This window comes from Camarhynchus parvulus, chromosome 1 (genome assembly GCF_901933205.1).
Source record: "Camarhynchus parvulus chromosome 1, STF_HiC, whole genome shotgun sequence".
In the NCBI taxonomy this organism is placed as follows: Eukaryota; Metazoa; Chordata; class Aves; order Passeriformes; family Thraupidae; genus Camarhynchus; species Camarhynchus parvulus.
Window position 1 is genome coordinate 22,253,749 of NC_044571.1, and position 12,455 is coordinate 22,266,203.

Genomic DNA, 12,455 nt, shown 5'->3' on the forward strand with positions numbered 1-12,455 from the left:
ATTGATGGTCTGGTCATGTCAGTTAATTGAGGCTGAAGCTCAACATTTCAATAACTTTTCAAATTGGAAATTGTATCTTCTTTAAAAAATTCCAGTAGTGTAAATTGAATTTAACACCTACTGTCTGGAAATTTAACCAGACTTTAATGAGAGTTTGTCTAGATTTTGTTGTAGGATGTTCCACAGATCTCTACGCACCTAAAAATTTGTTTTCAGGGAGAGTATTCTGAAATCCTAAATCCAGGGTAGTTAACTGTTTCTCAGTTGATCTAGGAAAAATAAATTAAGTTGCATCATCTGCTTTGCTGTGAGATGTTACTGGTAAATCTAATCTTAACAAATCCATTACATCACTGGTACTAGTGTGAGTTTTCCATTAAAGGTAGAGGACTACTGTGAATAGTGGGAACAAAATCAAATCAAAAATAGTGGATTCTCTAATGAATATAAATAATCCTTATTTCCATTTGAATTCAAAATGATGTATCCATTATTTTTATTCCAATATTTAGTTATGCATTTCAGTATGACTTACCTAAAGTATCTAAAAGTAGGTAAACTCTAATGATGTCCACCAATATGTGAATTTCTTAAGAACCCAAGTGAGAAATGGAAATAGGAAGCATTTTTCAAACATTACTCAAATATGAAATATCAAACACCAAAACTTTCCAGGTCATTAAATTTATTTTCAGGTGGCAATATATTTGAATAATTTTAAAGCTTCTACCCAAGTTCATTAGCTTTTTTTAAAAGCCTTGGGAGGATAGTTAAACAATTTTATAAAAAATATAAGTCATGATTGTCTTAAATCTTTAGGACCCATGCACTGTTCTTATCTAAGTAATGCTTCCAGAAATATAATTGATTTTGTAGAAAATTAATTTGAACATAACATTGCACAAAGTACTGTATAATAGTAACAGAGAATGGTTAAAGTAGTGTAATTTCAGCATTATACAGACTTCATTGATAATGGGAGTTCACTGAATCATAACATCATGAGCAATAAGTAAATGTGAAATAAAAAATAATCACACTGTTTTTCACAGACAGCTCATTTAAAGTTTAGTCATGTTCAATTCAAAGAACCGGAGTGCAAATTTTACTATCTCAATGTTTAAACTTGAAAATGTTTTATCACTGTGACTAATATGATTTAAATCTACTGTACTGAACAACAGGTAATGATGTTATATCTATTATATCTGTTTCTACAGGGAACTCTAAACTCTTAAAAGAAGTTCATAATAACTCAGTGTTGTTGGGTTTTTAGTTTTTTTCCCCCCTAAGAACAGTAAAGCTTTTGAGAGAATGATTCCAGTGCAAATGAATTACAGGCAAGCAGTTGTCCTCTTGCTGTCGAGGTTCAAAACACACTGTATCTTCATTTTTAACCACAAGACCACTGCTTGTTTTGTTTGGACAACTCAGTAGTTGATGGGAAAGAAAGACCATCTGTAACTGTTAATAAATATCCCTTTACCTGTTCTTCAGCAGTTATCTCCCTCAGTTTTCATATAAAAGGAATGGCTCTGTGTAACAGCAAAATCTTGTGTCCTCCTGGTATCTCCATGACTTAATTTGAGCTCTGCACTCTCAAGTTTCTTTTTGAAACAATTGACAGAAGATGGTTTCTGGGATCATTGCATGGGACAATGATATCATACAATGCTTTTTATACAGGTTGTAATCTAGGTTTTGAAACCGAGGGCTACTTTGATTACTGGCGAAAACCAGTAAGGAGTGATGTCTCTCAAAGGTCCATACTTGGACAATGCTATTAAATATCTTCATCAGTAGCATAGATGGATAGGATTAAATGCACCCTCAGCAAGTCTGTGGATGAGTGGTGCAACTGATTCACTTGAGGGAAGAAATGCCATCCAGAGGAACCTCAACTGGCCAGAGGAGTGGGTCCATGAAAACTTAATGAAGTTCAGCAAAACCAGTGTAAGGTCCTGCACCTGTGTCATGACAATATCCATTACCATTAGGGGCTGGATGGTGAATGGATCAAAAGTAGCCTTGCAAAGAAGGATTTGGAGGTACTGGTGGATGAGAAGTTGTTAATAAGTGAGCAATGTGTACTTGCAGCCCAGAAATCTAACTGCATCCTGGGCTGAATCAAAATAGGTGGCCAACATGTTTGATGGAAGTGATTCTACCCCTTTATTCTGTTCTGGTGAAGCTCCACCTTGAAATGCTGCATCCAGCTCTGAAGTCCGCCACACAAGAAAGACACGGATATGTTAGAGTTGGGTCCAAAGGAAGGCCACAAAGGTGATCACAGGACTGAAGCACCTTACCTGTGAAGACAGACTGAGACCATTGGAGTTGTTCAGCCTGGAGAAGTCTATTATGAGACCTTACTGCAGCCTTTCAATATATAGAAAAGGAGAGATAAGAAATGTGGAGACTTTTATCAGGGCCTGTAGTGACTGGGAGCAAAGGGGAGTGGCTTTAAACTAAAAGAGCATAGATGGAGAGGGGCTGTAAGGAAGAAATTATTTATTGTGAAGGGTGGGGAGACACAGGAACAAGTTGCCCAGAAAAGCTGTGGATGCCCTATCCTCAACTCAAAGCCAGGTGCTCAAGGCCAGGTTGGGTGGTTTTGAGCAACTTGATCCAGTGTGTGGCATCCCTGCTCATAGCAGGGAGGTTGGAACCAGATGGCCTTAAAGGTCCCTTGCAACCAAAACCATTTTATAATTTTATGATATTTCTGTATAATATCATACAGTGCTTGTCTATCCCTGTTTATAAAACATGCAAGTGTATTAAGGTAAATGGCTAAGTATATATAGAACAGATTGATTTTAACACTCATATAGCACTAAAGGTAGCACTGTATGCACCTCAGCAACTTGGAGATAAAGTAGAAAACCAGTAATGATGGAATCACATTCTGTGTGAGTTTTTGTGTTTTGGTTTTTTTTGTTGTTTTTTCTTGTTTGTTTGTTTGTTTGTTTGTTTGTTTTTTAAGGTTTTAGATTTATTTGTTTGGGTTTTTTTGTTTTGTTTTGGTTTTTTCTCTTATTTTTAGAGAAATTATATCAGTGAAACCTTTCTGGGTAGTGCCCTTAGCATAACTATTTGCAGCTGATTCCATGATTGTGTGCCATTGCCATAGTTTGAGATTGTTTATCAAACAGCACATGAGAAGAATTAAGGTTTTTGGTTCTTTCAGATAGATGTGGGTTTTTAAAAATAGGCTTTTAGTACAGTTTTAGGAAAAAAAAAACTTCCAGCACCACTCCAGAGGGCCTGAATATCCCATGCATTCTATGTCATATCTGCTAAAATACTGAATTATTTCCATTCTGTGCTAAATGCGAGTAATCCACCACAATTATGCTAATCACTGCCCTGAAAACAAATTGATACAGCTGTTGAGTGACTAGGGAAGATGATGGCATATTTCTTTCTTCTTTGAAAGAAAAAAATAAAATGTTTTTACCAGCAGGAAGCCAAACTGCTTGTAGAAATTACTTAGAATTGAAAATCATTATTTGATTCTGAAGGTAAATATGTTTGTTTGTATATATGAATATAAAATACATTTAGCTTTAATTGCATGCCAATTTAGACCCAGATAGCTGGTATTGTACAGAATTTTTTAGAGTGTTATTTTGCTTTTATTTTCTATTGATGTTGTGGAAAATATATATACGTATATATCATAGTGTTTTCTATTGGATCTTAAGTATGGAAGCTGAAATTATCTAAACCACTCTTTCTAAACCAGGTTCATTATCAACACCCTCCACAAATTTCCTTTCATATATACTGCTTTGCATTCAAGTTTTCTTTTCCAAGAAAAAAGCCAAAGAAAGGGAACACAACACAGATATGGTAATATTGTTATCCACAGCTTAGAAAAACTTCAGAATATCTGAGTGTAGGTGAAACTACTCGGGTTAAGTAAAATCAGATTCTGTCACCTTTCATTATAGGTTCTATTTCTTATGAAGATGTATGAAGTAGTACTCTTCTCTTTTTCACCTGGTTGCAGCTGTATTAATAGCATTTCTGCTCTCACAGCATGAACATGAATTTAAAGCTCACACAACTATTTACAGAACGTTAGAAAAACCAGCCTGAATTTTTATGTTTCAATAGGACTTCGGGAAATCACTGACAAAATTTGGTGCCTAATTATAATCTTAAAAAGCATTTTTTCTTTGTGTAAGAAATCAATAACCTGCAACCAAATATCTGTGAAAATTGTGGTTTGTCTCTTCAGGGTAGAAACAAAGCTCTTTTATCTGGAACTAAATTACACATTTAATTCTAATGTAGTTTGCAGTCAGTGGAGTTAATTATACTGAAAAATTGTGTTGCTTTTATCATTTGAGGCTTTTTGCTTGGCTTTAAAGGTATGTAGGTGATATTTCATATGCTGTATCATACCATTGTGACTGCTGTTACTGCTAGACACATGTCATGAATTTGATTCAAAAAGATGAGATGCAAATGCTTGAAAACTGTGAATAATGAGGTATAGTCTATTCTCACTTAAACAACGTCACCAAAACAAGTTGCAGGTATGCCTCCTTGAGCAGAAGGGTTGGACCAGTTGAACTCCAGACGTCCCTTCCAACTTCAACCAATCTATGAACCTGTGATCTTCATTTAAAAGCAATTAAATTTTTCTTTCCATAGATTTAAAATAACAGTATGACCCTTTCTCTTTCATTATATGGAAGTATCAAAAAGGATGGAAAAAATGAAAACAGTTATGTTACAAGTTTAAATAATGATGCTGAGTCACTTGAGAAGTTAGGTGATGAATAATTAGAGACTTAGCATTTCTGTTGTTAATACAGTTCTGTTGAAAAGAAGAAAGTTAAAAGAAATATACTATATTTGACCAAATGAAACAGAAGTAAATACTTCAAAGACTACGGAAATAGTTTTTATTTCATATTTATTATAAAGTATTAGTGAAATACAACTCATTGAGTGGCATGGTGTGAAGCTACGATACAGAGTTCAAACAATGGCAGAACTAGAATCTGTTTTCGTTAGAAGCCATCAAAACTAAAATGTATAAACAGTGAGGTAATAAGCTACATAAGGGTACAAGAAATTCACATCTGATATATCCAGCATCAAATGTATATTAATTTGAGATCAGAATTCATTAAAGCATATTTATCTGAAAACCAAAGTTTTTAGGATAGTGCAGTCATTAATCAATCGGAGTTTATTAATTAACAAAGCAGGAATTTCAATAGAGGAGCTTGACAAAGAAAATGGATGTATTAGAATTTCACCAATGAAAATTGAAGCTGGGACACAGCAGTCACAGCAATTACACTAACAGGTCATTCTCTTGGCAGCTTAGTAGTCTTTTGGAATATGGATTTTCAGTGCTTTTAAATGTTAGTTTAATATTAGTGCAACTTTCTCCGAGCTTTTTAAAATTTAAATATTACCACAGTATGCTATGAGGATAACTGTAAAAAAAGGAGTTAAAGAGTTATCAAAACTTGTGTTGACCTTTATTTAAAAACAAATTGGAACTCATTTGGCACAGACTTCCTTTTCTGTGAAAAAATATGTCATGGGGAACTTAATTCCTTAGCTGAAGAATTTTTCCCTATAGCTGTTTCTGATTTATTATTTAAAATCTATATGCTGGAAATCATCAGAAAAAAATTAAATAACTCATTTTTTTTTGTTTGAAACACAAAATATGTCATCAATATTGCCAGAATATGGCAACAACACGTACCAGTTTATATTATTGGCAGTGTAGCTCCCATGTCCAGAAATACAACCATCTTTGTGCAAGACTTTAGGAAAGATAATAGTTGCAAATATGCTGAAATTCATGGACAGAGAAATAATCAATCACAACTCCTGAATGGTTATCTTCGATACCTATAGAAAACAGTGTTAAATTCCAAAAAAAAGTGCTCAGCGCCTTGCCAAGGTGATATCTGTATCATCCTTTTGAGGAGCAACAGCTATCTAAATAAAGGCAAAAAGGAGATTTGAATTTCTTGTTCTGAAAATCAATAAGAATACTGCTGGAAAAACATATGTGCACTTTCCCACCATTTAAAAATAATTATATACAGCTGCAAGCAACACTTTTAGATGATGGATCTTTTTCTCTCATGCCAAAGAAGGCATTATGGAAGGACTTATTTTGAAGAATAAAGTATAAGTCAGATCACACAGGAATTACTGACATATCTCCAATATGAGGTAGAATAATCTTCTCCTCTGTCAAAGGGATTTAATTGTCTGCCCTGACCTCCATCTGTTCTGTTAATTGACTGCATTAGTTTGTGGTAGATATTTTTGGTTGGTATTATGTTTTATTAGTGAGATTTCTTGAGATGATATAATAGAAGCACACAGGAAGCTGTAACTCCTGCCATGTGACAAGGTATATTTTTTCCTCAGTCCTGGCCTAAATCAGTTGACTGAGGGCAGGAAAAAATAGATCAGTCCTTCCTAGTCAACCTGGCAGCTGCAAATTGTTTGTTTTGGTTTGGTTTTTTTTTGGGGTTTTTTTTGGGTTTTTTTTTTGTTTGGTTGGTTGGTTGGTTGGTTGTGGGTTTTTTTTGTTTTTTTGGTTTTTTTTTTCAATATCATCCCATATGGGTAAGATACAAGAAATAAAAGAGAAGGAAAACCCCACCCAAAACCAAATAAGTTTAAAAAAAACCCCAGAAACCCAAAATAAATGAAATAATAATAAAAAACCCAATAAAAAACCCCAAAATAAATGAAATTATTTCCTTCTACACTTAAAAACAAATTTTATATTGATTGATTCGATGGGCATATTACTTTTTCTTTATACAAAAGGAAGCTAAAAACAAATGACCAGGAAGAAGAAAGGAGTCACAGGAAAGAATTATGAATTGGAGAATAGAGCATGCTAGTGTTCTAGCATGTTCTTTTCTCCAAAAGAGGAAAGAGAAAGAGTTGAGAATTAGAAGAGAACTGAGAGGGCTATGTGCAAAAGAGGAAAAGTATGGAACGTACCTTTATAAGAGGACATTTTCAAGCAGGGAAGAACAAGAGCAAGATGGGTTTTCAAAAAGTACCATGGCATAATGTTTTGTAATGGAATCATATTGTTAAAAAATATTTCTCATATTTTAAAATGCCCATGTAGTTTTGCATGCTTGGGAAACCAGGTAGAGTGTGCTAAATATGATAGTAATAATAAAAATAATAATATTGTATGGGTCTTTTTAGAAAGTCATTTGTAAATGTTACTCATTGCAACCAAAAAAATAATGAGAAACATGTTTTTTAAAAAGAAATAATCCAAATATTTCTAACATAATACTAGTTTTCCACAAGCCTATCATTTCTATGTTGGTAAAGGCTAGTATTAGGTGAAGATGGCAAAACTGGATAAACTCATTCTCAGAAACATGATTTTACACCAGGGAAGATTCATTGCAACAGTTCTTAAAATAACTTGAAGGTGGCTGTAACAATAGGTGGGAATAACAATGTTAATGGCAAAAATAATAAAACAACATCAGAAAATAAAATTAATTGAATGGTAGGTGAGAAAATATCTGCATTTTAGTCTTAACTTTTTATACAGAATTTCCTATCAATGAATGCTACATTATCTTTGATAAACCCTCAGCACAATTAATGATAGAACAAGACAAAAACTTGTTAAGAAACTCATAGCAGAACAAGCTCTTCCTGATTTTAGTCATGAGGACTTTGTTCATGTATGAAACAAACAGGAAAGTTACGAGGCTCTTAACTCTCTGGTTATAAATATAATTCTGTGTATATTGGTAAGAAGTGAAAGAAAGAATCATCCTGCTACAGCTCAGTTAGGACCGTTAGCTGTTTGATCTAGGCTAATCTCTTGGGCTTTTTCAACATAATCTTCAGAATGCTTTCATAGTGGTTGACTTCAAGTAATATTTAATGTCAAGTTCCTGTATTACAGTACGAAGAACTGCTGCCTGAAGTGTGTGCTTCTAGTACAGACAGACTATCTGACTTTTTCATATACAGTTTGGGAAACGAACATGAGCTTTAGTAATTGTTTCCAAGGTAGAGAAGGTACCTATTCTTTGTGCTAAGAAAAGATGGAAACATTCCAATAATTGGAGAGAAAGGATGAATGGGAGGAGAAATGGTAACTTCTGTGTTTTTTGTTGGCTTCCATTTCCTACTCAGGTATAGCCCTACACATTACAAAGCAAATATGATATATTACCGTAGATTTCTGAAAACCCTTTGATGCAAGAAAATATAATTAACTACATGTGAGATGGCTTTGAAATTTCCCATGTAGTAGAATGATAAGGATTGTCATGCAGATAATTTTGGGATTTTTTTTCCTAAGAGAAAACATCACATATTGTTCTGAGATTTCTCTTGGAATTGTTAAAAGGCCATGAAAGATGGTTTGATTTTTTATCATTTGGCAGTGTGGGATTTGAAATGGAGGACCTTTTTCACTGAACAGAAAACTACCAGAAAAAGATTTGATATCTTTTCCAAGCTTAGCTTTCCTGCTTTTTTGGCATGTTAATCAGTGGTGAGAAAAGATATCTCTGATTCTGTCCATGAGGTTACATCTTAGTCAATAAAATGGTCCAGGTGCTATTCTCTGCCCCTGAGGCCTCATAACATGGTGAAAATCTTTCTTACAAAAAAAAAAAGAGCAAGAGCTATCTGTTGAAGAATACCTCTGGCCTATCCTACTCCCTGTTCATGCTGTGCACTGGCTGGTAGGTATGAATACTGGAATACTGGGGCAGGACAGTGTTGGAGTCCACGCTCTAGCCCTATCTAGTTTCCTGCTTAGACCCTGAATTCCAGTGCTTACTGCATTGGCCTGAAAACAGCTCAAGATATGACTTTTGTATGATAATATTCTGCTTAGCTTTTAGAAGTCCATAGTATGTGATATAATTCACAGCTCCCAGTACTTATGTCAGCTAAAAAGTTAAGAATTTCATCCTTCATTATTGAATTCAGCGTAGATGGGACAGTAAGCAGAGTATGTGCCACAGTCTCTCTTCTAGGCAAGCTTTTAAACTGTGTTTGTAGGGAAGAGGGGAAGGCAGCAGGCAGCACAGGAATGGTTTCATTAATGTTGTTTAAAATCATAGAATAATATAATATTTTTCGTTGGAAAAGATTTCTAAGATTCAGCATTGCCACACTGACCACTAAACCGTGTCCCTAAGTGCCACATCCACATGCCTTTCAAATGTCTCCAGGGATGGTGATTTCATCACTTCTGTGGGCAGCCTGTTCCAGTGCTTAGCAATCCTCTTGGTGCAAAAAAAATTCCTAATATTTAATCTAAATTTCCCCCACTCCAACTTGAGGCTATTTCCACTTGTTTTATTCCTTGTTATTTGGAAGAAGAGACTGCCCTCTACCTTGCTAGAGCATCCTTTCAGGTATTTGTAGAGAACAAAAAGGACCACCCATAAGCTGCCTTTTCTCAGGCAAAATGACCCCAGGTCCCTCAGCCGCTCTTCCTATGACTTGTGCTCCAGCCCCTTCAGCAGCTTCATTGATCTAGCAACATTGATCTAGTGAGGGATTCTGGTGATCCCATTTTTCTCAATATTTTGTGGAGACTTATTTTACTGAGACATGTTCTCTCACTTCTTAAGTATAAGGGGCTCAAGACAACATTTAGCAGGTGAAAGCCCACTAAGTTAGGAGGAGAGCCATGCAGGAAGAGAAGCTGGAGGACATTCCTCCTTGTGCTGGTGAAGTTGTCCACTTTCAAACAAATAAAGAAAACCAAAGGGAAAGATTTACTTGATAAATCAATTTGAGGATGTAAAAGCCTAGTAAAGATAATTTTCCACTCACAATTTTTATTTTATGAAATAATTATGTAACAAATTACATAAGGCTTGCTTGAAATTGAGAATACCTGTCCAGGAAAATTTTTATTTTATGAGAATCCAATGTTACAGTTTTCTCATAGTCAAAGGGTAAGAAACTCAAAGTGAAGTCTTTTGGTTCAGTGAGAATGCTTCACAGAGTCCTCATAGCTATCCCAGCCTTATTTGAAAGCTAATGTTTGTAACTTGGAAGAGAGAACAATGGGTTTAGATTTCTTCAGGTTAATGAGCGTAGCCACTCAACTTCCCCATTTCCAGAATGAATGTATAATTGCGACATTATCATATGAATGAAGCCTGTATCACCACCTGGTAACTGAACCAGGTAATGCAATGAAAATGTCCTGCCTGTGTCTCCTGTGTAATTAAGTCCTAAGAATTTGTATAATAAAGCAGCAACTTTTTTTGGCCATATAATATATTAATGGTGTGCATGTGTGCATGTGTCTGTGTGCATGTGCGTATATTTACATGTGTTCATATGCCCAGCTGGTTTAAATTGCTTTTCCCACCCTGTTTCTGGTTATTGTAACATTTTTAATGTATCCTCTTCTGAGACTAGAGTGCCTAAAGGGAGATATCAAATTCTAATCATTAAATAGCCTCAAGAGATCAAATTGCATATCAATCAGTCCCTTAGACAATTTCTCAGTTGGTTCAGATAAGAGTTGTAGTTTCTTTCATCCCGGACAAAAGCATGCACTTCAGTTCAATGGAGAAGACAAGAAAGGACTGAGACCTGTGAGTTTCTTTGTATAATATTTAGACAAACCTGTTAGATTATATTAAGAATTTTTCTTTTCAGTCATTTGATCTTTCTTGCAGAAGAGGAGTTAAGACTCATTCCATGTTACAAATGCTTTTTTTGAGATCTTGAAGTGGTAGTGAGTAATGAACTTTGATGTTTTTGAGGGTTTATTCAATTTATTAAGGCCTACTCTGTAAGCCTCATGTATCAAATACTGATTTTTGTGTGCATGTATTATTTTTTTTCATATCCATAGATCAGTGGTTTGCTCCAGGCATAAGAGATTTTACAGGAACTTTTGCCTTAAAGAAACTCAGGACTGAACATTCTGTTTCAGATCATAATATTTTTATTTTTTGTAGTAAGACATCTGAATTTAAGCAAAGAGAGGTGCATAAAAGAGGCAAAGAGAGACCCAGAGTGTGTTGCATTTCTTGTACAAGGTTATATCAGAAGTAAAAGCTGGAAATTATGCCATCGATTGTGCCAGACTGTACTGATGCTATTTTTTGTACATTTTTCTAGAATATGTACTAAAAATGTAGCATTTTCTTTAGATTTCACAGCTGCAATTAGACCACAATTGAATAGCTACTGTCATGGGAAACTTAAATTCAGATCACATTTTGAGCTGAACGGAACCCACCTGTAATTTTGGGATTATTACTTGTTTCAGGCTTATGCTTGTAAGAAGTTTATGTTTTTCCCTTCTAATGTTGAAACCTTATGTTTATTTGCAATCATCATCAATTTATCCTAAGAAGCAGCAAGTATCATGAAAATTGTCTAACCACTGAAATTCTTCTATACTTACATGTAGTAGCAGTTGAAACTACTGTTCAAAAGATCAGTGAGATAAGTGCAACTGTCTTAACTGAACATTCCTAGTTAGTCTTGGGTCCTTCTGGCCATACAGTTTTATTATCATTTTAAATACAGAAAAAAATAATTTTAATAAATAATAATTGCTGTGATTGTTCAGCAATCACCTCTTATAATTAGATCAAAACAGCTGTTTTTGTTTTTTGAGAATGCTGAGGTTAATTTGTTTTTTTTTTTTTTTTTTTTTGCTTGGAAAGGAGTGATGATCATGTGTTTTCCTCTTGCCTGCTTTTCAAATTGTTTTTATTACTGGGAGAATTGCTGTTTTCTAAAACAGTGTAGGGACCACACAGCTTTTTCCTATAATCCCATTGTTCTTTTTGATAGTATATGAGATTTAGATATTCTGAATAATAGTGGTAGCTCCAGGTAAGAAACAATGATATGAAAGAAATATGTGCCCATTTTCTGAAAAGTAAATGGTGATTGTAGTTTCTAACCTGAGGGATCTACTGACACTGTCCAAGCCTATCTGAGCCGATTTCTCTCACTTGGAGAAATTCATGGAAGGGTAAATGCAACATGTTTTTTAAAAACTCAAACATGTTTGTATGTAATTTGTATTGCTCTTCAGATTTTATTTCCATATAATTTTTTTTTTTAAATCTACCTTTGTCTTCTGTGACTTTTAAGCATACAACTAAGACCAATGTCAAGGTCAATCGTGATGTTTGTGTAGCTGGCATTTATTTTCACTTTAATCAAGGGTACATCATAATTCTTAAATTTGTATCACTTTCTTTTCAGTTTAAACTTTAAATCTTAAAGAAATTTTTGACTGTGAATTCATAAGTTATAATTCCCAACTAAATAATTCTGCGATTCTGTGAGACATTATTCAGATACTCATCCCTCGATTATAATGCTAAGTTAGTCTCATGACCCATAGGGCATCATGTTTGTTTTAAGTTCTCCTCAGGCTGAACAAAGACACAGGACCATGTGTC

At 34.5% G+C, this 12,455-nt stretch overlaps 1 protein-coding gene across 2 annotated transcripts in view; it reads left to right on the plus strand.

Annotated features, from left to right (window-relative positions):
- Positions 1-12,455, plus strand: part of NLGN4X (neuroligin 4 X-linked) — a 159,744-nt gene that overhangs the window by 32,534 nt on the left and 114,755 nt on the right. The window lies entirely within an intron of this gene.